General features: G+C 51.7%; 3 non-coding genes across 3 annotated transcripts; 2 read left to right on the plus strand and 1 right to left on the minus strand.

Annotated features, from left to right (window-relative positions):
- Positions 1–7,355: 7,355 nt before the first annotated feature.
- On the plus strand, positions 7,356–7,429 carry Trnan-guu (transfer RNA asparagine (anticodon GUU)). The gene has a single exon. It is a non-coding gene; the product is annotated as a tRNA-Asn (tRNA).
- Positions 7,430–7,599: 170 nt separating this feature from the next.
- Positions 7,600–7,673, minus strand: Trnan-guu (transfer RNA asparagine (anticodon GUU)). Its single transcript has one exon. It is a non-coding gene; the product is annotated as a tRNA-Asn (tRNA).
- A 2,243-nt stretch (positions 7,674–9,916) lies between these two features.
- LOC144140116 (small nucleolar RNA U3) lies at positions 9,917–10,128 on the plus strand. The gene has a single exon (XR_013316327.1). It is a non-coding gene; the product is annotated as a small nucleolar RNA U3 (small nucleolar RNA).
- The last annotated feature ends 3,500 nt before the right edge of the window (positions 10,129–13,628 follow it).

A 13,628-nucleotide genomic window follows, 5' to 3' on the forward strand; every position in this document is an offset into this window, starting at 1 on the left:
GTCAGCTAGCCGGCGTGGAGGAGCCTTCAGCATATCAAGAACGGCATGCGACTCGTGAAGATGGAGATGGCGAAGGCCGTACCTAACTTCAGGAAGATTCGAGGGTTCAAGGCCCAGTTTGATTTCAAAGGTGTGCGGAGGGTATACGCCCGCTGCGGCCAGACCGATCACCAAGTTAGCGCCTGCAAGGCCCCCTGTTGCGGCCGCTGCTCGGAGTACGGCCACGATGACGTCGACTGCAATGCCCAGTGTCGCCGCTGCCGGGGCAACCATGCCACCACCGACTGCCTGCGGCCCCGCTCCTATGCGGACGCTGCGAGCAATTTTGCTGAGACGCCTCGCGCGCCCTCCAGTCATCAGGCTCTCGAGAGTACAAGCTACTTTCCAGAGCTACCCCGGGCCTCCTTGAGGCAGCCTCCCGAGCCGTCAAGTGAAGGTACTGCTCTAGGCGTCAACTCGACGATTAAGGAATCGACAAGCAGCAGCCAAGAGCTGGAACACGAGAGCTGCTTGTCGCCTTCGGAGGAAGAGATTCCACCTGGTGGTGGTGGTGGTTCCAGTGAAATGGCGCGTACCCAATCAGGGGGATTGGCCAGGAAATGGGCGCCTTACCGAAAGAAATTAGGTAATTTTTGTAGGGAAAGCAAAAAAAATGGGCCCATCTCCCCGCGAGGGGGACTCGAGTAAATGCGTCGCATAGGGGGTGGATGTACTGCGTTAACGTTTAGTGTTTGGGGAGTTGGTGGTAGTGAATGCGTTGTATCAGCAGCTTCTTGACGTAGTTTGAATGAGTCAAGGATATAAGGCGCGTTCGTAGCCTCCCATTCTGTGTCGGCTTTGTGGCGCAGTGGGTAGAGCACCATGTACAGGGTCGAGCCGCAGGGTCGAGGGATCGAAAACAGGCGCCGGATAGTATTTTTTTATATAGTGTAGGGGGAGGGGTGCGGACTACGACTACGGACGTCAACGCGGGTGACATCGTGAGCTACTGAAATGCTCTGCATTTAATATTTAAATATTAGGATGGATTAGCAGTAGATGAGTAGAGAAATAAAAGTAAGGAGATTAGAGAAAGAAAGAAAAAAAGGTGCAGACGAAGCCACTTCATCGTCTTCGACCGATACCTCCCACTTCACGAGCCCCAGCTCTGCCGAGTGCAGTAACCTCACGGAGCAACCTGAGCGCAAGCCAGGCCATGAACAGGAAAAAAACTTCGCTCTCCCTGGCTCCTCGAAAGGCTCGCGCAGCCGCCGGAAGGAACGCAGCAAGCCCGGCACGAGAGGAAAGGCAGCGGTGGGGCGTTCTAATCACGCCTCTAAGTCGCCTGTAGCTGGCCAGAGCCTGTCCAGTTCCAGTAGTTGTCAAGGTCCAGGTCAGGGACCCCCGTTTGGCCAACCCTGTCAGCCAGGTCAACGATATGCTAGGTTCCCCATCTCTCCTGGAGCGGCTCGCGGCGTCAACCAAGCAAAGTCTGTCTTCCTCGACGCCCAGAGGTGATGCGGGCGGCACTGACGAGCCTAGCACTGCTGGCCCATCCCTCGTTGTGACGCACCCTCGCTTTGTGAACCCGATCAACGAGGTGCATGACTTGCTTCCGGCCCGACCCTCTCCACCGGACCGCCTAGATGCGTCCAAGCGGGCGTTGCCGACATCGCCAGAGGACACCGATGATGCCTATGATAACAAGAAACTGTGCGTCTTAAGTCGACGTGCCTTCCGACGACAGTGAGTATTGAAGGTGGGGAGGCTAATGTGGGAATTGCGCCCTTATCACCTTTATGCTGGTACATTTTCTTACTTTCAATGTCCAGGGCTTTCGGGACTTGGACAAACAGAGGGAGGTGATGCACTATGCTCGGGCGCAACAGGTTCAGCTTCTCTTTTTGCAGGAGTGCAATTTCCGTACTCCACGCGACGGTGGTGGCGGTGGTGGTGAAAACTTTATCCATCCAAAGCTTTAAGGAAGAGGCGCCGGCTGGGAGCACTGGCACACTACAGTCCCCTAGTCGACGGCCAGGAGCCCGTGGGCCCTAGCCGTCGCCGTCCAAGCACGTTTAGGGTCTGGCAGTGGAATTGTCGCGGTTTTCGGTCGAAGCGCGGCAATCTCCAACAGCATCTTAATCAGTTTCGCCACCGATCCATGCGACGTTCTTTTGTTTCGCGAGCGCTTTTGTGTGCAAGCCTTTTTTACCCTGCCTGACAGGATGGCTCTGGGCGTAGTCGTTGTATTTCTGTGCGAGAGCTTGCGCCACAAGGCTCATTGTGCTTATGGGATCGGAGGGCGCGTGCTTGCAGTTGATTTTTTCTTGCTTGCTCGTCGCGTCCGAGCTGTTGTAGTGTACGCACCAGCGCAGCACTCTGACTCTTCCTCTTTTAGATGCGACGCATCTCCTTCACTCGCCTTGTCCCTGCATCCAACCGGCGTTGTTGTCGGCGTTGTCGGCGTCCACCCCTCCCCCATTCTCCTCGCCGCGCTAGCTGCGCTCTCTGCAGCTCACCCCCTCTCCTCTCCGATAGCGAACACTCTCTCGCGAGGGGCATTGGATTGGATTCGATTGGCTTGGCTTGGCATGTATTGGATTGGATTGGATTAAAGTGGATTGTGTTGGATTGTGTCGCGTCATAGCCACGGCAGACGCACTGGCACCGGCGCATGTGCAGTACTCTCTCTTCCCCGGTCTCCTCTCCTTCGGGCGCGCTGCGCATATAACCGGTGTGCCGCTCTCCGGCGGCCTTTCGGTCGACGGTTGCTCTCTGCTTGCGCTTGAACCCCCCTCAGCGTCGCATCACACCAGGGTTCCCGCGAGGGGAGGTGGGCGTAATTTTTTTCGCATCCCTCGACGCACTCATGCTCGAACCTTACCCAACATTTTTGGTGGGTGATTTTAATTGTGTAACCGATCCTCAGCGTGATGTACGGGGAAGTGGGCAAGGTATACCCTATAGCGGTTCCCGTTAGTTAAAGGAACTGATCGGTCAATTCCATCTTTCCGATGCGTGGGTGCAGCTCCACGGCGACAGGTTTGTAGCTACTTGGGAAAGGGGACAATCTGGCAGTCGGCTAGGTAAGTTCTATTTCCCACCCGAGTTAGGCTGCTACTTAGAATGCTGTGCCGTCCTCTCCTTCCCAACTGGGGCTCGTCTAGTGTCCGATCACCGGCCCGTGTTAGCGACGCTTAATCTTGGCAACTGTGCGCCACGCCACCAGATGTGGCGAACAGACGAGCGTCTGCTAGCCACCAGATGTGGCGAATAGACGAGCGTCTGCTAACCGACAGGGACAGTTCAGCAGCACTTAATGCTTCGTTGACTGCTCTGTGCAAGTTCGGTTCTCTGCCTTGGGTTGAGTTGAAGGACCACTGGCGCGTGCGTTCGGTAAAGGAGGGTCGCGCAACGCGCATCACGGCCGCGCTTAACGACACGTTGTGGAGGCTTCGCATCGTACAGAGAGGAGCAACTTGCTAAAAGTACGCTACGAGTTCCTCTTACGGCAATCATCGCGCGCAAGCGGCGAGACGTGCGCAGGCCTTGGGCAGGTCCGTGTCGGACCCCTCTGTACTAAGGCATATTAGCGGGCTCGCTTGACGAGGGTGGGTTAGCTACTGCTCGAAATGTTACACTCGCTGACGGGTCGGTTAGCACAAGGGCTGAGCCGAGGTCTTCGTGGGATACAGAGGATTTTGAGGACAAGCTTAGTGCGTTTTGTGGGGTGCTGCGTGTGTGCCAGATCACCTTGTCGATTCGCTGTGTGCTCCCGTGGATGCTGACGAGCTCGGCGAGTGTGTTAAAAAATTGAATGGTGCGTCGGCGCCTGGGCCTGACGGGATTCCTGCTGGGTTTTACAAGAAATTTTTCCCGGCCATTCAGGGTGCGCTCCTCGACATGATGAACGGCTTTTTCTCCACGGAGTACGGCCAGAATCCTTCCGTGAAGGTCGCGTAATCTTGATCGTGAGGTCAGGTGGGAATCCTACGCAGTGCAGGCGTATCGACCGATCACACTCCTCAACACTGAATACAAGAACGTAGCGTCCATTTTGGCTAGACGCGCCAGTGCCGTTTTGCCCGATATTGTAAGCCAAGCGCAAACGTGCAGCGTGCCAGGTCGTACAATTTTCTCGTCTCTGGCATTGCATGACGCGCGATTTGTTCAGTTACGCAACAAAGGTTAGCGCTTCAGAGTGCTTCATCTCTCTCGATCAAGCGTAAGCTTTCTACAGAGTGGAACACCGATACTTGCTGAGCGTTTTGCGCCAATGTGGCTTTACCCCAGGCTTTGTAGCTATGCTCAAGCTGTTGTACTCGGACGTGATCGTTCTAATCCTTGTCAACGGGCTTTTAAGTAGTCCGTTCTCTGTCACCGGTGGGATAAGGCAGGGCTGCCCCTTGTCACCTTTGCTTTTTGTAATTTGTCTGAACAGCTGCTCCACCGTGTTGATGCAAGCACTGCCATCCGCGGCTTTCTGTTGCCAGGCATAAGCCAAGTTAAAGTGTCCGCGTATGCAGACGACGTGTCCGTGTTCATTCGGGACAATGACAGCTACCAAGCGTGCATGCGGCTATTTCAGGAGTATGGTGAGCTGTCTGGAGCTCCACTGAACAGGGGAAAAAGTATGGCGGTGAGTTTCGGCACATTTGCGTCTGGCCTTGCGGGCGTACGGGAGTTCGAGTACTGGGTATGGTTTTTCGTTCCTCGGGTGAAGTGGCGCGTAGTACGTGGAAGCCCCTCTTCGAGACTGCGGAGCAGCGTCTTGCAGTTGCAGCAAAGTTCAGGCTTTCCCTCGCAGAGCGAAGCTACATAATTAAGTCGTCCGTCTCGGCGGCGCTCTTTTATGTAGCACGCGTAGCGAAACCGCCGCGCCATTTCACTCGTTCAGCTCGCCATGAAGTTTGGGTCGTTCTTTTGAGCGGGCAAGACAGAAACAGTGTCGCGTGCGCTGTTGAGACTTCCCGAGTCGATGGGTGGTTTCAGTCTGCCTTGCCTGGAAAGCATGTGTAGCGTGCTGGTCGTACGCGCAGTGTTCCTGGTCGACTCAATTGAGTACCCAGTGAGGCGCGCTGCTTCAGTACTTTCTGGGAACTTCCCGCTCAATGTTTTATGACGAACGCACTGCCGGTCCCTCTGCCGAACAGTCACCGCAATTTTATGCCTAAGTTGTCAAAACGCTGAGAAAAGTCCAGTCTACCTTGACAAGCCTAAATTTTAGGGAAAGTACGGTAAGCGAACGGTGCAAAAAATTGGCAATAAATCAGTTAGACAATCAACAGATAGCAAGATCACGTGTCATTCTTTGGCATCAGCTGACATCGGCGGCACTTCCGTCAGATGTTCGGGATTTTGGATGGTTGCGTGGCTGGGAAGTTCTACCAACGTGTGACCGTCTGGCGAGATTCGGCGTTGTGCGTTCCTCACGGTTCCCGCACTGCGGGAACACTGAAACACTAGAACATGCCTTTTTTCAGTGTCGTGTAGCGGCAACGTTTCGGACTGTGTTAAGCAGGTTGTTTGGTGTTACACATAGAATGAGCACGCGTTAAAATGGCGTGTTGGTAAACTTCCTGATGTGTGCTGGTGATTTTGTATTGAGGCGAAATCGTGGTGCCGCGTGTCTTCGCACCAGAACAGAACGGGCTATGTTTCCACTGCTGTGGTGTGTACGGTCGATCCTTGTGATTCATTTAGAAGATGATTTGGCTGTTCTAGGCGAAGAAGCCTTTCTGTTACGCTGGTCCACGCACTTCATAGTAGTCAGGAACAACATCCTGAGCATACCTATTGTACCGTATTGAGTTTCAGCTAGTTTCTGAGCTCTCTCTGTACATTGACACCTGTGAACTTTCTCTGGACTGATTTTTCAGTAGCTTGTTTAACCACCACAGACATTCGTTGCGGAAAGTATTGAATGCCGGGAGCAATTGGAAACTGATCGGGCTTTTTCTGTTTTTAGAGCAGCGCTGTTACCACTAGTCACTGCGGCCTGATATGTGGATTGTGATAAATTCTCTTTTCACAAAGGTGGCTGACATCTGTCCGCGACCACCTCCGGATGCACTGAACCAAGACGGCCACTAGCAGGTTGCAACTGCATATAAAGAGAATTTATTAAAAACTAGTTACAGCTAGGACCCGCCGTAGTCAGCTTCTACACGGGTCGACAGGGCACAGGATTTACTGCACCGTATATCTGCCGCCACTGATGACTGTTCTCTCAGCCCTGAATGGGCGGCCCGCCTCAGGGCAGGGACCGGTGGGCTGAGCGGCGGGGTGGTGTTTATCGAAGCTCAAAAAAGGGAAACCGGGAGGAGAGGTGAAGTCAAGGACGCTAAACAAATTGACGCCAGAATACCAAAAAAAATAACAGGCACCACTGCAAGCGGGTACATGCTTGGGGGCCAGGCACCTCGAAATATCTCCCTGCAACCCTATGACAGATTAGCCCGGGAGACGCATCGGTAGGAGCTCGAGTTTTAGAGTTATATAATACATGTGACATGCTACCACGCGGCCTTTCTCCCTTAGGCATCCACACACATTGTGTGCACGGGGGGCAAAAGATAGCGGCTCCGAGAGTGTAATTTCAAAGGCATGTTTGTGAGTGTTAGCCACCACCTCCAGCTGTACGGATTTATTTGGAGGATTTCATGACGTGATGCCGCGAAGATCGCGAAGTTTTGCCTTAGTCTCCGTAGGCGATGGTAACACTCTTTTACACCCGACGAACCCGATACAGTAATCCAGAAACGACTTGGTCGTACGGCGGGATGGTGTGACATTAGTGGTTTCACTGGAAAATGAGCGCTACGAATGTGACAAGGAACGAAACATGTCGCCCGAAAATACCCCTTTCTTCCTCTCTGCACAGACTAAATGCTTTTGGGGGTGTAGCATTCGGGCCACAGAGGCGGTTTTGCTGAGGACGAGTGGGTAGAGTCTTATACCGCGCGGCTCCCGACGCCACGATTTCGTGGGCTACTTGCAATAGAATTTTTTTACATTCAAGGCAACCTCGTCGTTTACTGCTACCAAGTTTGTTTGTTTTTTTAACAGGGAATTTCACACTACATAACCGCTGGCATTAATGTTTTGCTCTGAAGCAGCTTGTTCTGCTGGCTAGATGTAGATACACACAAGGACGCGGGTTCGATTCCCGGCTGCGGCGGCTGCATTTCTGGTGGAGGCGAAAAGAAAAAAGCCCGTGTCTACGCATTTCGCCGCACGTTAAAAATCCCCAGGTGGTCAAAATTAATCCGGATCCCTCCACTACGGCACGGCTCATCACCTGCGTTGCATCGGCGCGTTAGATACAGCCCGCAGCAAACGCAACGCTGAGCCTGTTTGCGGCCCGCTGACGTCCCGCCTCCGTGGCGCAATCGGCTAGCGCGTTCGGCTGTTAACCGAAAGGCTGGAGGTTCGAGCCCTCCCGGGGGCGTCGAGTTAATTTTTTTTCCTGCCCTTAGTTCAGTCCTACTACAGTGAACACCTACTACTTCACTGAACTCCTAACACGTGTTTTTTTTTTTTTTTTTTTTTTTTTTTGAACGGGGAGTTTCAAACAAGATGAATGATTCAAGGGCAGAAAAAAAAAAAAAAGCCACACCGCGCCCCCGGGAGGGCTCGAACCTCCAACCTCTCGGTTAACAGCCGAACGCGCTAGCTGATTGCGCCACGGAGGCGGGACGTCAGCGGGCCGCAAACAGGTTCAGCGTTGCGTCTATAGCCAGCAGAACAAGCTGCTTCAGTGTCTAACAAAATGAGGATAACATTAATGCCAGCTGTTATTCAGCAATGTCACTGCACCAGTTCTGACGCCAGCAGGGAACCTTTCTACACTAACACGCATGACGTGCACCGGCGAACGGCCCCCTGAGAAACAAAAGTCTAATCTGCCGCACTTATGTGATTTCGTGTCCATGTCGCGGTTATAGTTTACACTCAACTAAATAAAAGCAGATGTCCCGAAGATGCCGCCCCAGTTAGGCTTTCTTCCCCAGGGCAACGTGACCGATATGCCACGTGACCTGTCTGTCACGTGGCATATCGCTCCTCAGCCGTCCTATTCATGACGTCACTTTCATTCACCCCGCGTGTTCGGCACAGGAAGGAGAGCTGCATCCGAGCTCATATCCTTCGCACACTCCCCAACGTTTCATCGGGCGAGCATTCGCGTGCTAGAAGAATTGGCGGCACAATTCTGTTATGGTAGGGTTTTCTGTCCCGCAATGGCACAAATGAGGAACTCTTCACCGGAAAGTGCATTTTAATTACACGGTTGGTGCAGTAACCATATTTCGTTTACTTCATTTAGATTTCGCAAACAAGCGGAACCAGCTTGCGAAGTGGAGAGGACGTACCGGCTGTCTTAGGATTCTTTTTTTTTTTTCTGCGCTTGTGGTGACGGTGACATTGAAGGCAAGCGCAGCGCTTTGCGTTTGTTCTTGCGTCGTACTGTGTAAAAGCCTCAAAGCTCAAGCTATTGCTTCAGTGTTGCGCATCATGATGTCCGGCAACACCTCTTGGGCTACTCCTGATTACTGAAATTAGAGGCAGCGATCCTTGTTAAGTGGTGTGGCTGGGCGCAAAATAAAGGAGACAAAGGCTGCGTTCCAATTCGCGGACAGCTTGGTAGACAGCCTACGAAGCAGTCCAACTTGACGTCTAAAGGAATAAAATTGGAACGGCGCCGCGGTTGCAAATGCAACACCAGCGCAGACGACAGCGTCGTAGCAGACTTGATGAGACGTAGCAGACATGATTTTAAACATTACGTGATTTAAGAATTAAACAAATTTGTCTTCATCACTAGTAAATTATACTAAATATTTCAATAGAAAAACAAGTGCTTTTGTTTCAGCATTAATACGCAAAAAGGTGGCGCTGGAGTCGTTTTTCAGTTTAGACAGGAAGGTAGCCTGCATCGTTGCAGACTTCGATGCTGTCTCCTCGAAGCAGTCTTCGTTGACTGCTTCGTTCGAATTGGAACGGGGCTTAACATGGCGGAGTGTCCGCGAAGACGGCAACGAAGCTGTCTAAACGGCAAATTGGAACGCACCCAAAGAGCCCTACGTACGTTGAAAAGGGGTGCACGAATCCCGAAGATAGCAGCTATTTGTCTAATAAAGGCAGAAAAGACTGAAAGCCCGTTTGCACATCTCGACGTACGATACATAACGTCAGCTGACGTAAAGGGTCGAACACATGTGCGGAAAAGCACGCGTCCCCGCACGCGTCTCCGCGCCGAGAATCGGTTTGGCTGCCGGATGACCCGCTTCGTCACCCTCTCCCGCGCGCTTCCAACGTGCTAGATATTTTACGCGCCGTGTGCGAAACTGGATTGCTTGAACGGACATGCGTCTCCCGCTTAACTTAATGTTTACTCGTGCATTCCAGTTGTGACGTAGGTGAGGTGTTTGTTTTGTTTGCCTGTAACGAAATAAACGTTTTAGACGCCGTAATACAGCGGGCCCCACAGAAACTCGGCAGTCTAGGCATCTTGGGTGCTTGAATACTGATTGAACGAGAGAGAGAGAGAGAGAGAGAGAGAGAGAGAGAGAGAGAGAGAGAGAGAGAGAGAGAGAGAGAATGAGAGAACTTTTATTGCCTCAAGGGCTAATTCAAGATAATTGTAAACTTCGATGACCGCCGCAGGCCTCGTCGAGCGGCCATCTTGAAGGGGCATCGAGCAATGCCAAAAAATTACGGCACGCTACTTAAAATTTAACTTTTTTGACCAGCTCTAGTACGGTATTTACACCTTGCAAATTAAAGATTTCGGTTTCCAACTTTGTATCCGATACAGATACCAGTCACTTGAGGTATGTGCTCTAAAGAATGGCGAATATTTGGTTTTTCCGGACGTACCACTGATCCTGAAGGCAAAGGCAGCCCAAGGGGCGCCTCTGTAGGTACAGGTTTGGGCAAGATCATGCTTCATAGGATCGTTTCTATATGAAGCTAGCAGAGATCGTTCCGCGATCTTAGAACTCACTCAGCCACGATGATGAGCCAAGGGTCTCTGCCTGAGCGCGAAACTGGGAGCGCAGTTTTCGGTTCCAACCGTATCTGCCTCCTCTGATGACCGTTCCGCGGCACTCAGTTGCCGACGGGAGGGCAGGGACCTATCTGAGTGGTGCGGTGTTTTCACTGAATTCAAATGCAGGAGTATGGTGGGTAAAACCTCGCATATCCAGCTTTTGCGGAGGGTGGAAATGCAGGCAAATAAAGGAAACCACCTGTCAGCGCCTTCACTGGGAGCTGCAATATCATCCACTCGGAACGTTTTGTAGGTGACGTGAACTCTTCCTCGGTTGATGTAAGCCACTCAAGAAGTGAGTGTAATAATGAAGTATCAAGTCATAACCCGTGAAAATTAGAAAATGTTAAAATTGTGTTGGAAAGCAAGGCAAGCACCCTTTCTTAGAATGGTGGCAGCAGGTCGAAGGTATTTCCTAGGCTTGTAGCGATGCCTATTTTAGCTTTGCACTCGAAATTTTGCCATTAACAAAACCACTAGAGCCTGATGGGATCAAGTGGCTGGGTGTGAAAGTGATATGCAAGTTTTAGGTGTTGTCCGTTTTAAAGCAAAGCTTTTTACCTCTACCCCAAGGGTTCTTTCGCGACCGTTGGTGTCACCAGAAAACTCCAGCGAACAAATAAAATAATTTACTGGCACTGCCGGGAATCGAACCCGGAACTAACAGGCTAACAAAGCGAGAGCCCGTTGTCTTACCGTTATAGCTACGAGCCCACGGGAAACCTGGGAAGACAGGTGGTGTACTCACCAAGCACATCTACGGGTTTACCCCCTGCGTTCTCGCTGAATGCCACGTGAAAGCGTCACGAGACCACTCACGTCCGTCTAGCGGCCCTGTGCGCACCTTGCTCATGTGCTAAAAGTTACAAAAATTAAAGGAAGCTCACACCAATGCATGGCATCTCACTTCTACAGTCAAACCCGTTTATAGCGAATTGCAATATGCACCGCGATTAGTCCGATATATCCAATAGTTAGATATAGCCGAACTCGCCTATAACGAACTTATTGTTACAAGTTCGCAATCCGCGGGAACCCCCCCCCCCCTTCCCCTCCCCAACTTCATCATCCCCGCATGCAGAAACGAACACAGTGAATTAGCCATTACCATACCCAAAATAATGCATTTATTGCAAATAATAAAGCTACTTTCCACCTGAAGTGCCAACTTTGCAAAGAAAAAATCGGTGATTTTTGTTTTCACTTTCGTTTTGGCGGCTCCAACTAGCAGAGCATTGTCTACACGGAAGGTTGTTTGCACCAGTTCGAGTCCGCGTCCTCCAAAATCTAAGAAGCATTGGCGGAGCACATCGACTGCCGAAAGCGCTTCATTATAAGCGTCGGACGGTTTTCACTCGCGACATCATCGGGAACGTGGGGGAGCTCTTCCCACAGTTCACCAATGCTGCTGTCTTGGTCCGGACTCGCTGACTGCGCGGGTTCCGTCGTGAGTCCCGCGCGTCGGAAACAGTTACGGAAAGTGTCGGACGTCTTGTCGCTCCGTGCGAGGCGCCATGTCTGAGTCGCAACTCTTGTTCCGTGGTCGCGGCCAATCCACATCTCAATCACCACTCCGAGACCATGCATTTCGGCGGCCATTCTAGGCGCGCAGAGTTCGATATATCCGATGTGAACTTCGTTATAAGGAATATGTTTCCCATGTATTTCCGTAACTGAATTATTTTTGTTCGATACAGCATAATTCGCTTTATCCTGGTTCGTTATAGCCGGGTTCGACTGTAGTACGCCAATGTTCTGAAGCCTGTGGCCTACAGTCTTCACGTAAAAAATCACAGGTCCTTGTCGTCCACCCTCACGCCAAACCAAGGAATACATTCAAATACTCCTTGATGGCCAGGCCATCACTCCAAGCCCCAGCATCAAAATCCTGGGCCTACATCTCGAGGCTAACACCAAAAGTGACGTCTCCTTGCAGCGCCTCAAAAACAGCATTAATCAAATCATATATACACATGATCAGGCGAGTTGCCACCAAGAAGCGAGGTCTAAAGGAATCCGGTACCCTTCGATTAATTGAAGCTTTTGTCCTCTCGAGAGTTACTTACGTCAACCCCCTGTCTTATTCTCGACAAGGAAGACATAGATATGCTTTATATAATGATTAGAAAGGCGGTCGAGCAGGCCATCGGTCTTCTCATGAGTGCATCCACAGAGAGGCTGCGTAGCACGGGGCTCCACAACACGGTGGAAGATCTGATAAAAGGCCATCGTTCTAACCAGAAGGTCCGACTCAGAACTGCGATGGGTAACCGCATGCTTCACCAGATTGGCTGGGCAGCCCAGAATGTCACTCCGCTTGACGTACTCCCAGACTCTTGGCGACTAAAACTAAAGATGCTCCCTTTGCTTAGAAATATGAACCCCTCACAAGACGAGGGTCACCGAAAAGCACGGGCTCAAGCGCTAAACACCACCCTCGGTGGGGATCATGCAGTTATCTACACAGACGCCTCCGAGCATCGAGGGCAGCAATACGCCATCATCGTGGCTACCTCCAGAACCAACCTCCTTGCGTGTACCTCGCTTAGGACCCAAGAAATGACGGCAGCAGAAGAGGCAGCACACACCTTGGTTCTCGCTAACCAGGGGTTCGGAGGGTAGTCATCGATTCCCAGCAAGCCTACTGGAATTACCAGTAGGGTTGGGTGTCCTGACCTGCACTGCGCGTGCTAAAAAACCACTCCCCAAATGGTTCCATTCAGCTCATCTGGACACCCCCTCACGCTTCAATGGAGGGCAACAAATACGCCCACCCAACAAGCCTGCGATGGAGCTGCACGAGGACAGTCACCCGCTTGTCATGTTGAGGGAGATAACCCAGCATTATCGCCTTCTGAGACAGACCGTACCTTCGCGTTACCCTGACCTTTCCAGAGAGCAACAAACTACCCTACGGCTCATACAATCCGGGCTCCTTCCCACAGCCTACGCGTCTTCAAATCGCTACGACGCTGAATGTAAATTTTGCTCAGAAGTAGGAACACTCCGCCCCGTAATCGGGGTGTGCGACTTTAGCGCTTAGCACCCTCCTCTCTTTCCGTCAACTACCCAACAAGAGCAATGGGAGATGCTGCTGTCCAGGCCCTCTCTACCTACCCAGCTTCCGCGGGTGGACAGAACACTTCCGCGCGGACTGCATAGGGGCCCCACACTCCCCAGGGCTGCACTCTGGGCCGTTCAGAAATCTGAACAGAAGTATTTCTTCCTCCTCCTCCTTCTCTGCCGCAAATCTCGTCGCCTCCGTCCGCGGCGCAGAGACGGAGAAGACAGATCGTCTAACACCAGGTTGGAGCTTACTTTAATTTTTATAAAAAAAGTTTCCACTCTTGTGCTACACCAATACAACTCAACCCAACACCGTTCATGCTTCATGCATTGATTTAACCTTAACAAGAATATCTCTTTGAAGTAATAAATGGTGTGGTTAAGTGCATTTCACTTCTCCCTGGTTTAGCTATTTGTAGAGCGATGTGAGTGAACTTAAGTGACGTCGCATGGGTAATCGTTGCGGGTGCCGTTTACAGCTTTGCTTTCCAACCACATTCACGGGGTGGATTGCCGCGATTTTTTTTCCTTT

This window comes from Haemaphysalis longicornis, unplaced genomic scaffold, assembly GCF_048455015.1.
Source record: "Haemaphysalis longicornis isolate Haplotype H1 unplaced genomic scaffold, Haemaphysalis longicornis Haplotype H1 scaffold_5, whole genome shotgun sequence".
Classification (NCBI taxonomy): Eukaryota; Metazoa; Arthropoda; class Arachnida; order Ixodida; family Ixodidae; genus Haemaphysalis; species Haemaphysalis longicornis.